The sequence below is a fragment of the Xenopus laevis genome, chromosome 2L (genome assembly GCF_017654675.1).
Source record: "Xenopus laevis strain J_2021 chromosome 2L, Xenopus_laevis_v10.1, whole genome shotgun sequence".
Classification (NCBI taxonomy): domain Eukaryota; kingdom Metazoa; phylum Chordata; class Amphibia; order Anura; family Pipidae; genus Xenopus; species Xenopus laevis.
In genome coordinates, this window is record NC_054373.1 from 38,328,821 (window position 1) to 38,346,531 (window position 17,711).

Sequence of the window (17,711 nt, forward strand, 5' to 3'; positions counted from 1 at the left end):
GTATTCATTTAAAAGAATTTGTCTAAAAGGCACGCGGGTAGAAAGGATAACTGATCCCCTTCATGGTGGAAATTAATCATTGTACACACAGTTCATTTGTCTTCTTCATGTGCATGTAAGACACACTTGTGACACATCTAAAGGGAACTAAAAGGAAAGCAAATGGCTTAGCAATTGTGCAGGTTTGCACTGGGGCCGATGGTAAAGTTGTGAAAGACATATGTATAACCTTCTGCATGCATTGTAACCTGCGTTTGACCTGACATTCTGAATTACTTCCAAGTACAGGTCAAACTGCTAACCATATGGGTGTAAAAGTCACAAAGCAAGACTAATTGCAAGTGAAAAGCACACGAAAGTGATACCGTATATCACAATACTTGCATGTGTAATTGCTTCCCATTCACAATCCAAACACATTGTCAAGTACTATATGTGTATTAGTATGACTTTCATATACATGCCTCCACGGGCTAAAATAAACAGGGGACATTAGGAGGAAGAAGCCAAATAAAGCCCCAATGTTGGAGGGATGTATTGCATAATGTCATATTTGTTTATTTATATAGCACCACAATATACACAGTGCTCTACAAGTCTCAGTACACAGTTGGAATGTGATACTTGCTCCAAGGAGCTTGCAGGTAGAGGACAGACAAAATCATAGTTTAGGAGAATAAATTCATAGATGTCGGCCGTTAGGTTTTTGGGTCAGCAGTCAGAACTGAACAGCAGCTGCAGGACCATTTCAGTAATAATAATAATAATACAGGTATAGGATCTGTGATCCAGAATGTTTGGGACATGGGGTTTTCCAGATAATGGATCTGTACTTAATTTGGCTCATCATACCTTAAGCCTGTTAAAAATAATTTAAACAATAAAAAAAAACAATAGGATGGTTTTGCCACCAATATGGATTCATGCAGCTTAGTTACCATCAAGTACAGGTATGGGACCTGTTATCCAGAATGCTCGGGACCTGGGGTTTTCTGGATAAGGAATATTTCCATAATTTAGATCTCCATACCTTAAGTCTACTAAAAAATCATAAAATAAGATTGTTTTGCCTTCAGTAAGGATTAAATATATCCTAGGTCGGATCAAGTACAAGGTACTGTTTATTATTACAGAGAAAAATTATATCATTTTTAAAAATAAGAGCTTAATTAAAATGAATTCTATGGGAGATGGGTTTGCCATCATTTGGAGCTTTCTGGATAATGTTTTTTTTGGACAAGGATACCCAGGATCCCCAGGTCCCTAGCATTTTGGATAATAGATCCCGTTCCTGTATTAGACTTAGTGAATCTGTGCTGTTTCCTATATGGCTTACTGCTTTCAGAGATTCTCCCTGTCCTGCAGTTTGTCTGCAGCATCATGCCGGAGAAAAGTATCCAGACTCTCAGCATCATGCCGGAGAAAAGTATCCAGACTATCAGCATCCCTTGGATTCCCCAGCCCTTGTGCCATTCAGATCCTGTTAAAAGGGAGCGAGGGAGAGAGAGAGAGAGAGAGAGAGAGAGAGAGAGAGAGACGCCCACTTAGGGAAACTAACTCCAAAATGATCTGCTGGTCCCTCCTCCTTGAACACACACACCACAAAAGAAGGAGGGAGTGGGGCATCCGTCCTTATTTGAAGGTTCATGCTACTAGAATTAGTTATTCCCAGTTTTGGAACATCACTTGCATATTTTTCGCTGAATGCTCCAAGGTCCTGAGATGAAATTTAGCTTTCGACAGCCCAGTTTCAATTCTTGCAGAGCCTGAGTGCCAAGCTTGAGTTGCTTCTATCTGGAACACTTTCTGCAGGGAAAGCTGGATGCATTTTCTTGAATTCATTTCAATGGATACCCAGTTTAGTTTGCACAGATTATCTGCCTGCTGCTGCTTCTTGATGTGGATATAATACGTTTTACCATGAAAAGCAGGAAGGATTAACAGTTGCAATATTTCAAAGAAGAGACATTTTTGTATCTGAATTCACCTTCTGCAGAATTCACTTGCGCAGCCTGATAGAGTGTTGCTGTCACATTCTTCATTGGACGTTATGATTTATTGGCAGAAACCTGAAGATGAGCTGTAAGACAGAGCTGTAACTATTTCTAACTATATACAGGTACAGTGCAGAAACAGTTTCTTCTTTTCTTTTTCTTTATCCGAATCCTAATTTTACTTCTTTTCCCCAATTATATTGCTTTGGATCAACTGCAAAATGTAACTACATGTATGGGATCTGTTATCTGAAAACCCATTATCCAGAAAGCTCCGAATTATGGGAAGGCCATCTCCCATAGACTCAATTTTGTCCAAATAATCTAATTATTAAAAAAGTATTACCTTTTTCTCTGTAATAATTAACCAGCACTTTGATCCCACTCCCAAGATATAATTAATCCTTACTGGAAGCAAAACCAACCTATTGGGTTTACTTAATCTTTAAATGTTTTTCTAGTAGACCTAAAGTATGAACATCCACATTATTCGGAAAACCCCGGGTGCCAAGAATATTGGATAACAGGTCCCATACCTGTACTAGCTTTAGACACTAAAGATATACAATAAAATCCAGGTGCATGATCTTCCTCCTTAAAACTGTGGCAGTGGGTGCTGGGAAATGTAGTCCAACAAGGGCAAGAAGGCTGCAGGTTGAATAAACTTGATTCAAATGTAAAGAGATGAAATAGAAATGACATGCCAGTACAGAAAAATGGAATATATGCTTCCTTTAATTGGGGTATGTATTAAAAGTAGAAACAGCATTTTAAAAGGAGTAGATTATTCTGTTATTGTACAGTAAGCAAACTAATTTTTTTTATTAATCTTAGAAGGATTTGGCAAAAGCTGAAAAGTAATAAAAGAAAACACATGCAGGGACTTGTGAATGGAAACAATCATAAAATATACATAAAAATTGAGCATTTTTTATAAGTATTTCCAGTTCTGCCCCCTCCCTTGCTGGGCTGTGTCTTTATTCATCCCAATAGCGGGGTTAATAGTGTTCATTAAAGTTCAGTTAAGTAGCAGAGTTAACTAATATGAATCATATGTCATTGGAGGAGATATCAGGCAGGGGGCAGGTGTGTTCACAGTCTATAATCTCCTTCCAGACGGGGAGTTGGGACCTAACAGGGAAAACTGGAGGAGGAGAAAGTTTCCTCTGCTGCTCATGTAGCTGGTTAAATCATCAGCGCATTGATGTGTTACTGTATTTTACTCAGTTGGAGAGCTTTCTGGAAATGTTTGCCAAGTCATTCCGCCTCCTACTATATTAAATCAAATGCCTCTTAAAGATGTCAGGCTTGCATGAAAACAACTCGACATACAATGTACAAATCCATAAACTGTCATATAAATAAATAAATATATATATATATATATATATATAGATATATATATATATATATATATATATATATATATATATATATATATATATATATATATATATATATATATATATATATATATATATATATATATATATATATATATATATACACACATATAACGATAATGCAGATGATACCCGCACTCCTTCACAATATGCCGTTTTCCGGGTGCTTGGTCAAAATAGTATATAAATAATTGTGAAGAGGACCAGCACTCCGTTTCCAAAACTCAATAATTTATAGTAATATCACAGTGTCTCCAATGTTTCAGCCCACTTTATCCTTGATAAAGGCCCCAAAGTGGGCCGAAACGTTGGAGACACTGATATTACAATAAATTATTGATTTTTGGAAACGGAGTGCTGGTCCTCTTCACAATTATATATATATATATAATTATTATTATGTTTAGCTTCATGATTTTGCGTGTACATTTATTTTATAAAAGTGGGACTGGGAATTTAGATTGCAAGCTCTACAGGAGATGGAACTGCGTGAATGATCTGCAGGCAAATCACATTTTTTAACCGTTCAGAGTAAGGGTGTTGGTCTCATAATGAGAGAAAAGCGTTCATGTAAGGGTCGGGGGAAACACCGGTGACAAATCTCCTCTTCCTCGGGGCGACTAATCTCCCCAAATTGCCTCCCGCCAGCTAGAATGTAAATCACCAACGAGATGGCACTCGAATCGCTTTGTTTTCCTAAGATACCTCACGAGGAAACTTTGGCCGACTTCAGAAAATTAAGCGTTCCGGGTGCCATCCCGCCGGCGATTTACATTCTAGCTGGCGGGAAGGCAGTTCGGGGACATAAGTCGCCCCGAAGAAGAGGAGATTTGTCGCTGGGTGGCGAATCTCCCCGAATCTGAGCGTGTGCCCTGGCTGATAGGCTAAAGGCTAAGCAAAGGAACCATACCAATGTTGGCGCTTCAATATATGGTCCAATAAGAACTGAAAGTTGATCCAGTTTGTTATATTATAAGAACTAATGAGTAGGGTTCCAGATTCAGCTTACAGCAAAGCTTTGATGTTTAAAATCCCGTACGTTGAAATATATGCATTCACCAGTGCAGCATAACTATGTGTTAATACTTCATGCAAATCGGGTTTCAGTAGAGGTGCTGTGATGCTGAAACAGCAAGTAGGTGTTGATTTTGTGATGGGAACACTGACAGTTCCAACGAGACCAGCAAAACACAGAAAAACTACTGACGGCAAAAGCCTTGCTGTCAGCTCCCATTACCAAAGCAATAATTGGTACTTTGGGTGAGACGTATAATAGCAGAGTTTGAGTAAATCTGGTGTAAAGGGGTTTCTTCTAATGTATCCTCCTACATTGTCATAAGTAGCATGAGTTTGCACTAGAATGACACCACTTTTGCATCTTATCCCTTGACTTTTATGAAATCTGCATTCTGAGATATGGTTTATCAATTGGTGGAACTCACTATAATATAATGAAATGCTTCATATTGTGTGTGTGTTGTTTCTCTTGCCATTGCCATCTGTTTACAGAAAGCTCCAGTTAAAGGAGATGGTGTGCGTGGAGGTGACCATGATGGGGCAGCCAATGAAGCTGTGAGTCCAGTATGCCTACCATAGGACCATTATGAGAAACAAGGAACTTGTTTGGGTTGGAATAAATTAGAATAATAATAGTAATAGTACTATATTACTAGTTCGATGGGCTGTGAATTCTTGAAATTATTCTCAAGGTAACCAGAAATACAATGGTGTGGCCAACATCGATTGCCTGAAATTTACACTCATCTTAACTCCAATTTATTTTTACCCTACCCTAAACCAAAATGAGTTATTTTGTGTCAAATAGTTGAGTAGCAATGTTTCCCAACAATCTTTCTGAAATTGACATTATTTGCCAAGTAAGATGGAGGAAGTAAAACCAAGTTTAAGTTGTCCTTAGTTGGTCTAACAGATTGTGTGACTCTTAAAAGCCTCTCTTAAATCATACAATCGGTGCACAAAATGAATACACTTTATTCTGAGACCTTGACTGAGACTTTTCTGTTTTTATAACACAATTATAGCTAATTTTATTCTTGTTTATGCTAGCTTTGCTTAACTCTACCTTTGTGAATGACCTATGAAGAAGAACATCATTAGATAATTGGTGAACTATTGCAGTAGTCTCTCAGGGCAGCATCACACTCTGAAGGGGCTTGAAGAACCTGAGCCACAGCATCGAGGGGGTTGCTTAGGGGGACATAGATTAAAGAACAAGTTATAGTGTGTTTTTTGGGTAGAAAATGTAACATACTATATTGAACAGCAGTGTGCAGGATAGCTAAACTGAGACCCCCAGGCTTCAACTCTATACCCAGTGTCTCAACAACAGGGGCTTTAGAGAACTGTAGATCAACAACAGCCTGGTGGCCATGTGTTACATATCCATGATTTATATATTACAGACAGAGACCACCTGTTCACTAAGTCTAGCACTGATCACTCGGTCCTTTACCAGAAAACTGGTTTATTTTTTGGTTAATTTTATTGTTGCAGCCCATAATGTCTATGGTTTCAAATGGTTTTAGCTCTAACATATTTCACTGATTAGTAAGCTCAAAGCAACAGGTTCTGCATTCCAAAGTTTAAAGATAGCTATTTACAAGCAGATGCATGAAACCTGACTACATTCATGCCAAATTGTCAACTGATTGTAAAAACACAAGTTTATATGGGAAGAGCGGGTTTAAAAAAGAAAAACACCAGCACATTTGTGAACCTTCCTAGGAAATTAGGCACAAATGTCTATGTCTTCATAAAAATCACAGTGTGTTTTTTTAGCGCCTTCTAGAACAAACAACCCGAAGCTAAGGAACACTGGAACCTTGTACAATAGTTACAGATATATATTGTGTATACAAGAGCCATGAATATCCTACAAATTATATCCTTAAAATACACAAAATCCATGTAAATTATATCCTTATAAACGGTGAGTTCTGATGTCATCAGTTATAAACAGTGAGCTCTGATGTCATTTCTGTCACATGACTCACTGAAACGTGTGTATTATAATAAATAAAGTACACCCAGTTGCAAAATATGAGGATAATAGAAGTTACCTCGGAGTTCCATGACCTGTATAAAAACATCTTTAGCCTAGTGTTTTTATATGGTCATGAAACTCCTCGGTAGCTTATCCTTATAATTTACAAGAGGGGGTAATTTATTCACTATATAAATGATGTATAGTGATGTCACCGTTATAATTAATGCTTAGTGATGTCATTTGTCACATGACTCACTGAACTTGAGTATTATACACTTTGGGGGTTATTTGCAAAACTCAATTTTTTAATGGTCAAGGTTTTTTGGACAAAAAATTCTAATTTTTAGGGAAAAAAAAACTATTCAACATTTATTATACCCAGAACCTGCAAAAAGTCTGATCTCTAAAATCTGCTATCTCAAACCTGTTTGAACAATTTGGACATATCGTGATCTGTGCTGGGTTTCATCTGATAATCCAAATAATTCTGGTTCCTATAATAACCTGAAAAGATGGAGCATTTCGGGCGTCAAATCCGACAATTTATAAGATTCAGGTTTTCGCTCGATTTTCTCGAGTATTTTTCCCCACCCGTAGTTGTTTTATTGATTAATAAGATCAAATCATGGATGGGAGTTTGGTTGAGCTTTGTTTAATAAAAATATTAGATACATTTGTGTTTTAGTAAATAAACCCATTGATGTACCCCATACTGTAAAATATAAGGAGATTAGAAGCTACAGGAGAAACCTCTCACTGCTAATCCCTCTCTACTTGCCATTCAGTCTGGGCTTTCAGGAATATAAGGAATATAAGGTAGCATCATTATCTATGTAGTTCAGACATATTTCATAGCACCTTTCAGAAATTATACCACATTCACATCAGTCCCTACCCCAGATTTGGGAATCTATTTAGTAAGGAGAATACCCAAGAATGCACTCTTTGGTCCAGTATAGAAAACCAGGTCAGATTCATTATACAAAGCTGATGGCATTTTGCAAGAACTGTAAATCAAAGTGAGTGTCAGTGCTATGGGAAGCACATTTACTGTCCCAGGGGCAGAATATGTAGACAAAGGAATTTATTATAAAATCCTCAGCTGTGGTTGATCTACAGTTTCCCTAACCGCCTATGTAACTTGTTGCTGTAGTTCAACAACATATCAGTGGTCACCGGTTAGCTACCTTTGTCATTTTTTAAATCCAGAATGGTGTATTAATAATAATTGTACAGGTATGGGACATGTTGTCCAGAATGTTCAAGACCTTGAGTTTTCCAGATAAGGGGTCTTTCTGTAATTTGGATAGCCATATCTTAAGTCTACTAGAAAATTATTTATTAAATAACCCAATAGGCTGGTTTTGTTTCTAATAAGGATTAATTATATCTTAGTTTGGATCAAGTACAAGGTGCTTCTTCATTATTTCAGTGAAAAAGGAAATCATTTTTAAAAAATTTGGGTTATTTGGATAAAATGGAGTCTATGGTCTATATTTCGTAATTCGGAGATTTCTGAATAGCAGGTTTCCGGAGAACTGTAATGTACAATATGCACAGTCCTTACTCACTGTTGAGCCAAAATTGGGTACCCAGTTGGAGCATTACTACAAGAATTAATTAAATATTGGTCCCCATATCATGGATTTTATTAATTATTGTAGATGTAGATATACAGTTATAGTTATGATAGAATTACAGTTGCTGTACAGTTACAGCTAGTAACTAGATCTCATTAAGCTTAGGCACTGTGCTAACTCATGCCAGGTCTTTCCCACATCGTCAAGAAGGTTCCTTTTATAAAGACAGGGGTGCACTAAATTAAAAGAACCTGGAAGAAGTGTATAGCAGAAGAGATCAGGGCATCTTGGATTTCAGTATCCTGTTTTCAACTGCAATGAGGTTTACAAAGAACTACTAAAACATTTACAGTATATTCATGTATAATACACAAAAGCTATGAATATCCTGTAAATTATATTCTTATAAACGGTGAGTAGTGATGTCATCAGTTATAAACGGTGAGTAGTGATGCCATTTCTGTCACATGACTCACTAAAATTTGTGTATTATAATAAATAAAGTACCCCCAGTTGTAAAATATGAGGATATTAGAAGTTACCTCGGAGTTCCATGACCTGTATAAAAACACTCGGCCTTGTGTTTTTATATGGTCATGAAACTCCTCTGTAACTAATAATATCCTTATATTTTACAAGAGGGGGTACTTTATTCACTATATATTGGAATCTTCTTAGAATTACTTTTTCTTTTACTATGCACAAAAATCAGTTTTTGAGTGTAAATCAACCTTTAAGCTTCAGATTAGTATGTGTGCCTTTGCTTTCATGGGATGGGGGACTGTTGAACCCACCTCACCTTGATGTTATTGGCAGAAAAAAGAATTCCAATGTGAAGTGAAATTGTTCTATTGCCCTTTCAATGTTCAGTAGCTATTAGGAAGCCATGGAATGTCCTGTGCTCCTGCTTTTAGCAGCATTTCAACTTCAGAATTCCCATGCAACTGAAGTTCAGAGTAATGCACCCATAATGCTTCCCTGCTTGTTTAATCTGCAGTGTGACCCTTAATGGCTGGAATACCTGGAATGTGTGTGTCACGTGTTTTATGACTCTTGTACACAGTCACAGTTGTCTCCAGAGCTTAACTTGGAACCATGCTGCTATAGACATTCTGTTTGCTGTCACTGTGCAATGTAAAGACTTGCACCTTTCAGTCATCTGGACCTTTAATTAAATCACTATTCTAAGAAAAAGACAAAAATAGTGCTGGGGCCCCAGGCAGCGCGGGAAGGCTGGAACCTTCACTTCACTTCCAGAAAATAAAATATATATGTATTTTTAAAACCCTCAATCTGTTACATAGTTAAATCGGGTTGAAAAAAGACAAAGTCCATCAAGTCCAACCCCTCCAAATGAAAACCCAGCATCCATACACACACCCCTCCCTACTTTCACACAAATTATATATACCCAATTCTATATACCCATACCTATACTAACTAGAGTTTAGTATCACAATAGCCTTTGATATTCTGTCTCTCCAAAATCCAAGCCACTCTTAAAGGCATTAACTGAACTGCTGTCTTGACAATCAACTCTCAGCAGCCTTTTGGCTGCTCTTTGTAAACCAATCGGGCTTTTTGATATTTTCCAGTGTCCTCTAATCCTTTACACAATTCCCAGTACCCCCTGATATCCTTTGCCATTTGGGGGAATGTAGTGCGTTGTTGAACAATGGCTCCAGGCCCAGTTGAAGTAATATTATGTAATCTGCCATTTTTTTAGCAGCAGTTAATAGAAATGAGCAACTTTTTTCATCAGGTTCAGTTTTTTATCAAAAGTTGTGGTTTTTGGGATATTTTTCAGCAATATATAGTGATGGGCGAATTTGTCCCATCTCGCTTCACCGAAAAATTTGCAAATTTCCAGAGAAATTTGCCACAACAACATTTTTGTGTATCTGCTCTAGAATATTTCCATGTGGTCTGTTTTGAAAGAACAAAATGAGGCTTGTTGTCTTGGATAAAAAATGCAGCTCTAATTATTCTCTACCCCTTGCCTTCTACATCAATCAATGGGTTCAGAATCCCCCCACTTCTGTCTATCTAAGGGGCTCTTCAGGCACCATGTTTGGAAGTAATTAGCAACGTGGGAGCCATTTTTTTCCCTATAAGAATAGTTATAGCATAGTGGAAAGGAGCTTCTCTACTCACAAGCATTAACTGGTGGGTGATGCTAGAAAGGTTTTTGGGATATTTTTCAGTAATATACTGTAGAGTGATGGGTGAATTTGTCCCGTTTCGCTCCGTCTAAAAATTTGCAACTTTCCCGCAAAATTCACGAAATGGCAAAAAATTTGCACAATGCTTTGAAGTCATTGGGCATCAAAATTATTTTGACGCGCATCAATTTTTATACACGCACCTATTTTGTCCAAATGCATTAAAGTCAATGAGCGTTCAAATAATTTTGCCGGCTAATTTTCCTTGCAGGATTTCTTCGCTGGCGGCGAAACACGGAAATTCACCGTGAATTTGCCCCTGCTAAGTTTATTCGCCCTTCACTAGTAATATACTAGTGTTAAAAGCTAATTTCTCCTTTATTTAAAGCCATGTAATTCAATAGGAAATGCTTGTCCCCTTCAAGAAGTCATATAGACTAAGACATACAGTATCTATACTGCCCATATCTTGGAAAACCAGCATTAAATTTGCTTTTCTAAGAGGAACATGGCAAATCCCAAAAAAGGCTCGGCTAATAATGTGCACCTATTGGACTAACATGAGACAGTAATTCTGGAAATAGTAGCACGGAGCTTCCATCTGGTAGATAGTTTATAAGAATATATTTCCACAGTTAGCAGTATGAGCTCTCCCATTGAAGGTTAGATGTGGCAGAGCTTGTGGTTGGCCAGTCTAACTATGGGAAACACAGTGTAGGAAGCATCATGGCTGGAAAATGAATTTAGCTTTCAGTGCTAATCCATGAAGAGGTGAGAAAACCTCCAGAGGAAGCTTTCTTTATGCAGAATGATATAACAACATGTTGCTGTGTTTCTGTGACTTTAGCCGGATCCCGTGTATATCAGAGAGTCCGTTTGCTGTTGTTGGAGTTATGCCAGTTGTGTGCCCCCACCAATACTACTGTTCAAATAAAAGGGACCAGGAATCTATAATAATCATGGCTGCTGCCAACAAAATCAGCAGAGGGTTATTCTCTCCATATGGTTTACAGTGCAGGTATGGGATCCATTATCCAGAAATCTCTTATCCATAAAGTTACAAATTACAGAAAGGCCATCTCCCATAGACTCCATTTTATCCAAATAATCCAAATAATTATTTTATTTTTTAATAGTAAAACAGTAGCTTGTACTTGATCCCCAACTAAGATGTAATTAATCCTTATTGGAAGCAAAACCAGTCTATTAAGTTTATTTCATGTTTACATGATTTTCTAGTAGACTTAAGGTATGAAGTTCTGAATTATGGAAAACCACAGGTCCCAAGTTTTCTGCATAGGATGTCCCATATCTGTATTAGAATGAGTAGGATTTAGGATTATTGGGCAGTTCAGGTTTAGTGATTTTTGGGAACTGAGTAAGGAGCAGTGAGTTTTGAAGGGATTGTACCCTCCTAAATGGGCTGTATAACTTGCATACAAACAAATACATATTTATTAGTGTTATTATTTGTGCAACTCTTCTACAAATAAGACTACTACTGTATTATGATTTTTATTTCTGGTTAGCCCTGCTAGTTATACACAGTTCTACACTAAGTAGTTGATTTATAATTTTGAGAAAAACTTTTTATGCCACAAGAACAAATTGGTGTAAACCAACCATAATATGTTACAAAGGGTTATTTTTTATAACAGTGTGCTATTGTTCTGATCAGCTCATTGGTTAATCTGTTGCTGCATTGCTGGTTCACTTGTAGGGGGGCAGCACTTGGCATAATAGGCACAGGCATTAGAGCACAGAAGAGGACACTGTTGAACAAGACAACTCTTCCTAGTGTAAATCCAGGGCAATGGTAAATGAGCCCTATAATGTCTTACTTACAGAGGGAAACCTCCCAAAATATTTGCAATTCGCTATCCTCTGGCAACCGCATGCTACGAAACAGTTGCAATGCTCCTGTGCAGATAGACAGATGTGTATGGGTTTGCTTCTATCCATACCAAGGGATTGTCATATATGATATACCTGTAACTAAAACTAAAGCTAAAGATAAAGTGGTATGAATCTTTGCTTCGTACAATTTTTGGAACGTATGTGAACCTTCCCGACATTTTTCCTATCATGACGATCGTTAGTTTAGTCGATCAAACAGGTTAGAATATTTCTGTCTGCTAACGATAATATACGACGATATCAATGTGTGACTCTACTATTTGTCGGACTTTTGTACGATCGCTGTTTTTGAATTAATGGCAAGAACATTGTCTGATTTGTTCTTTTTACTACTTTATTTAATCTAAATGGTTAGTGGTAGGTCAGGAGATTGCATGAAGGATCGTGCATGAGACAGAAGGATATATCTGCATGTCTATGGCCAGCTTTACGTTGCCTAGAGTGACATTGCCCATATAGATTCATTTATTTGTCCAGGAGGTTTATGTATCTGCTGGGACATTACTGACATGTAGTAAAACAGATTTTTATTGTTGGTACAGGGCTTTAAAGTCATAGAACTCTTGCAACACAAAATACAATCCTCCCCAATACATTTTTCAGCTTGAACGCTGGTTGCTCTGCTTGTCAGTGATTTGCCTTGATGTGCATGACTTGCCATGGCAACCTCAAATTTAAACCATAGCTTCTTAATTAAAGGCAAGTCCTTAGGAATTATTCTTGCTCATTGACTTGACTTTATCATATTCTTATTATGTTTATTTGCAGCTAATCAATTGTATTCAAAGGTCTGCTTGAGAGGTGCTAGAGCATTGCTGTACATTTCACCGTTTTTGGGCCCTCGTCTGTTTTTTGTAGCAATAAAAAAAAACAGACAAACTTGTTTTATTGGATGCTCTTTTAACAATACTTTAATGTATATAATTACATTTTTTTGTATTCAGAAATTTGAAGCATGTTGCAGGAAACATGCAATATAGATAGGCGTTGGTGTAATATGAAGAAGATTGTCTATATAGGTTTGGATTTGGTTGTCTTGTACAAGGTATAGGGAATCATTTTCCCAGTAAATATAGAACTAGGACAATAAAAAGGAATACAATTAAAATCTCTTTTTTGACACTCGCCGCAGTATAAAAGATATATTCATTACCTAAATTCGAAATGAAAATTTGTGCCATAAAAGCCATGTGTAATCCATATCTTTTATAGCTAAATATATTGTATATGAAATTATATATTGTATATATTGTATATGAAAGTACGTACCTTTGTCTTCCCTGTCTACTTTTCTGTACCGTTAAATTATATAGCACTAGTAGTGCTTTATAAATATAGTTATACAGGTATTTGACCTGCTATCCAGAATGCTTGGGATCTGGGGTTTTCTGGATAATGGATCTTTCCATAATTTGAATCCTCATACCTTAAGCTAGACAATTACATATGGGTTATTTATCAAAGTCAGGATTTATCTCAATATCCTCTGCTATAAACTCCGATCAAATACGCTCGTTTTTTTTTGCGTTTATTTATTATTAAAATTTGTTTTGTGAGAAAAAAATGTTCACTTTTTTTTCATATTTTTCATCCGATTTTCACGATTTTTTCATATTTTTTACCTGAAATCTCTGAAAACTTTGAGTTATTGCACAAAACCCAGCGCACATCAAAAAATCATTAGGACTTCTCCCATTGACTTATATGCAACCTCGACAGGTCTGAGATGTCAGATTTTCTGATTTGATCTTTTCCATCCTCTGGGTTTAATAAATTCGAAAGAATAAAAAAATGAATAATAAAATAATGCATTCTGAAAAATTCATGATTTTTTAAAAGTCCAATCTCAAAAAAAAAAAATCATGATTTTTGCATTCAGAGTTTAGTAAATAACACCCACAAACATTAAAAAAAAAACATTGCTTCCATTAATTATATCTTAGTTTGGATCAAGCACAAGGTATTGTTTTATTATTACAGAGGAAAAGAACATTTTTAAAAGTTTGGATTATTTAGATAAAAATGGAGTCTATGGCAGATGGCCTTTCCGTAATTTGGAGCTTTATGGATAAAATGTTTCTGGATAATGGATCCCATACCTGTACATACATACATACCGAGCTCTGTGGCCTCTCTCCTACAGCCATGGAACTCCATAAGTGAGTTCTTAAAATGGTGTACATTATTGTCTCTATTTATATACTGTATAATGGACAGAATTAGTGTGTTGTTCTCTCTATCCTGTTTCTATCCTTCTGAATGACCTTCAGGCAATGCCTATGGTGGTTCCTTGTACACATAAGAGACCACCATCATTAAACTGGACTATGGGAGGACACTAGGAGATTATGGGAGCACAAAGAGTGTCATGTACAAAGGCAAAGTAAATTCTGGTCTGATAATGACCAGTGTCAGATGTTGGTCTGATATTGATCGTGTATATTTGTTATATCTATACTAGGTTTAATACACTCTTAGGGATTATTCACATGCATAGGTAGTAAAATAAACCAGTGTAGCAACTAACCAGGTCTTTGCTTTCATTTTCCAACTTGTAGTAGACTGTTACACGTTAAATGCAAATAGTGTAGCTGTTGTGCAAAAAGTTACTAAAACTGATCTCCCCTTTAAGAAAACTGCTTTGTTTGTCCACATATTGCAATACAGGTATAGGACTCATTATCCAGAATGCTCGGGACCTGGGGTTTTCCGCATAATGGATCTTTCTGTAATTTGGATCTTCATACCTTAAGTCTCCTAGAAAATCATGTAAATAAACCCAATAGGCTGGTTTTTCCTCCAATAAGGATTAATTATATCTTAGTTAGGATCAAGTACAAGATACCATACCTCCCAACATTTTGGAAATAAAAAGAGGGACAAAAAGTTGGCGCGCATATCATGGTGATTTTTTTGACCACGCCCATTTTTGTGGCCACACTCCTAATTACCATGTTAATTTTACAACATTTTTCAGGTTATGAATGTTTGAACATATTTTTGTGTTTTTTTCCCAGTTATTACAGTTTTGCTAATGAAGGTGAATTGCCCTTTAAGCTGTGAGTCTAACTTTTCCCAATCTTATATTGTTACAATTACTTATTTCCTTATCTTGAAATTGTTACAAAAGTACCTTATAAGCAGCTGTGGCTGTTCTGGGCTCTCTGCCAAAAGCTAATTAAGTTAGAAAGTTTGTATCTTTTTCTGGCTGTTCAGTGCAGAGAAAAACGTGACTTTCCAGTACAATTGAGGGACTGTAGGTTGAGCTGTCAAAAGAGGGACTGTCCCTCTAAAAATGGGACAGTTGGGAGGTATGAGGTACTGTTTTATTATTACAGAGAAAAAGGGAATTATTTTTAAAATTTGGATTATTTGGATAAAATGGAGTCTATGGGAAACAGGCTTTCCACAATTCAGAGCTTTCTGGATAACTGGTTTCTGGATAATGGATCCCATACCTGTACCTGTATAATGAATCTGTCCCCTTGCTCTATGATTCCTTCAGTAGAACCCTAGGCACCAGCATTATCAGAGTTGGACTGGCCCACCGGGATACCAGGAAAACTCCTGATGGGCCCAGACTTCAGTGGACCTCTTGCTTCTGACCATTTGGCCTATTTCATGGTCATTGCTTTTTCTTTATGGGAAAAAATGCTTAATAATGGAAGAATAGAGTAAGTAGATATAAAAGACTAGGAGAATAAAGAGGTTGAGTGAGAAGAGGAAGAATAATAGTTTGGAAAGTGGGCCCATGGTCTAAGGTTTTCTGGTGGGCCCCGGGCATCCCAGTCCGACACTGAGCATCATCTTCTGTCAGTGATCTAATTGCCATATATATCTTTCTTCAAGAAACAGTCCTAGTATTAGGTAGCAGAAAGTGTTTCTACTCAGCAGGGTATATTCAATCACTTTCATACTGACAGCTAAACTTGCTGGAGTAAAAAGTAATGTTGAGACTAATGCAGATATGATTAAAGTTCTCTTCTCAAAGAGGTGTTTTTTGGGGGTTTCCTAAATATGAAATGTGAATGCTGTTCTTTAAGAAGCGCTTGAGAAAATATCCAGAGGAAAAAAAGAATCCATACATCAACAATGTTTACACTTGGTCTGTAAAATACCCAGTGCTGCATTATACTTGTCTTTACCATAGCCACCTTCAAAGAAACGTATTCTTTGACACACAGTGCAAGAAAATAACCAGAACGCTACAAAACAATTGTATTCTGTGCTCCCAGATGAATGGAGACCACAGGCAAACATCATCTTATAACTTTTAACTACTATAGCTGTACATGATTTGAAAAATCATGTTTTTGCCTTTCATAAGGCCATTATTGTTGATAGATATATCAACTGAACTGAAGAAGCAGCAGCTCTAGAATTGGGTTTGATTTGGTCTGTGGCATTCAGTAGGATCGTTGGCATATTGTGGATCAGGCAGTTCCTGAAACCTTTTGGAAAAATATATAGATAACCTCTGGCAATAACACTACAGTATATTGCATTGCATTATTCTGGAGCAATCATAAAGTTATGGAACTCAAACAGGGTTTCGAGGGGGAAAAAAAACCCATTAGTTGAGGTATTTTTCCCCCGAGAAGGCTTTCTTAAATAAGAAATGGAAAACCGAACCTGGTTAGCGTGAGAAGGGCTGAAAGGAGCCAGAAGAATAAGAAAAACATTGTCATCTTTTAGGTGCTGAACTTTTTCTCTTTCAAGAAAGCTTACGTGGAGAAATACCCCAACTAACATGGTCGTTTTCCCGAAACCCTGTGTGAGCTCCTTAACTGACACAGGGTTTCCTTTATAATTGCTCCAGCCGGAATTTCTTTTTATGATAGCTCGAACTGAAAGCAGCAGTCGACTGGGCAGGACACTGGGTAAAACCCCGTTGGCCCATGCACACACCCCCGAACAGGCCCCGCAAGCTCAGACCCACTCCCTGCCTGAAACCATTGCCACTACCCCAACCTCCCTCCCTGGCCCCAGTCATGGCCGTGGGAATATAAAGTTATGAGGGGGACGGGGAGGGCCAAAGGCAGCAGCCCCAGTGGGTCACAGGCCCCCAGTCTGATGCTGAGCATTAGTAAATCAACTCAGTGGCAGGGTTATGCAGAGTATTATATGCCCTTCAGATTAACACATTCCTTTCTACTTCCCTCTATTTCTGAAAACCGAGAATATAAATTTGGAATACAAACTAAAGTTTTTACTCCTGACAAACCACAGTAGATTGAATAATGTGGTTCAGATGCTATTACTCGAAATACCAATGTTATTCCTTCCAATCCTGAGACGGCCTTGTGCATCCAGTAATCTGTTATTAGGTGGATATCAGCCAATTGAGCTTTTCATTCTTTACCTTATTGCTTTATGTAGCTTTGTTTCACTCCAGTATTTCTGGAATAATATTCCACATTTGCATTTGCCTATGAATCTAGGAATGTTTTGGTTGGCTTCAATTTAGAATTTATGAATATACATCTGTTTTATAGAACGGCCTTCGTTGGAATTGACAAAAAGCATTGTATAGCTCAATCTGGCAATGGCAGCTGTCCATAGCATCAATGCACAGCCATAGGATATTGCCACAACATGTACTGGAACTGCCAGGTCATCACACGGCTTCATCATATTCTCTCAATCCA

At 37.2% G+C, this 17,711-nt stretch overlaps 1 protein-coding gene across 1 annotated transcript in view; it reads left to right on the forward strand.

The window, feature by feature from the left end:
- The first annotated feature begins 1,599 nt into the window (after positions 1-1,599).
- mxra5.L (matrix-remodelling associated 5 L homeolog) overlaps positions 1,600-17,711 on the forward strand; it is a 42,224-nt gene continuing 26,112 nt past the window's right edge. The window contains exon 1 of the mRNA XM_018246162.2: positions 1,600-2,119. The gene's annotated coding sequence lies outside the window, so the exon portion shown is untranslated. The remainder of the gene's footprint in view (positions 2,120-17,711) is intronic.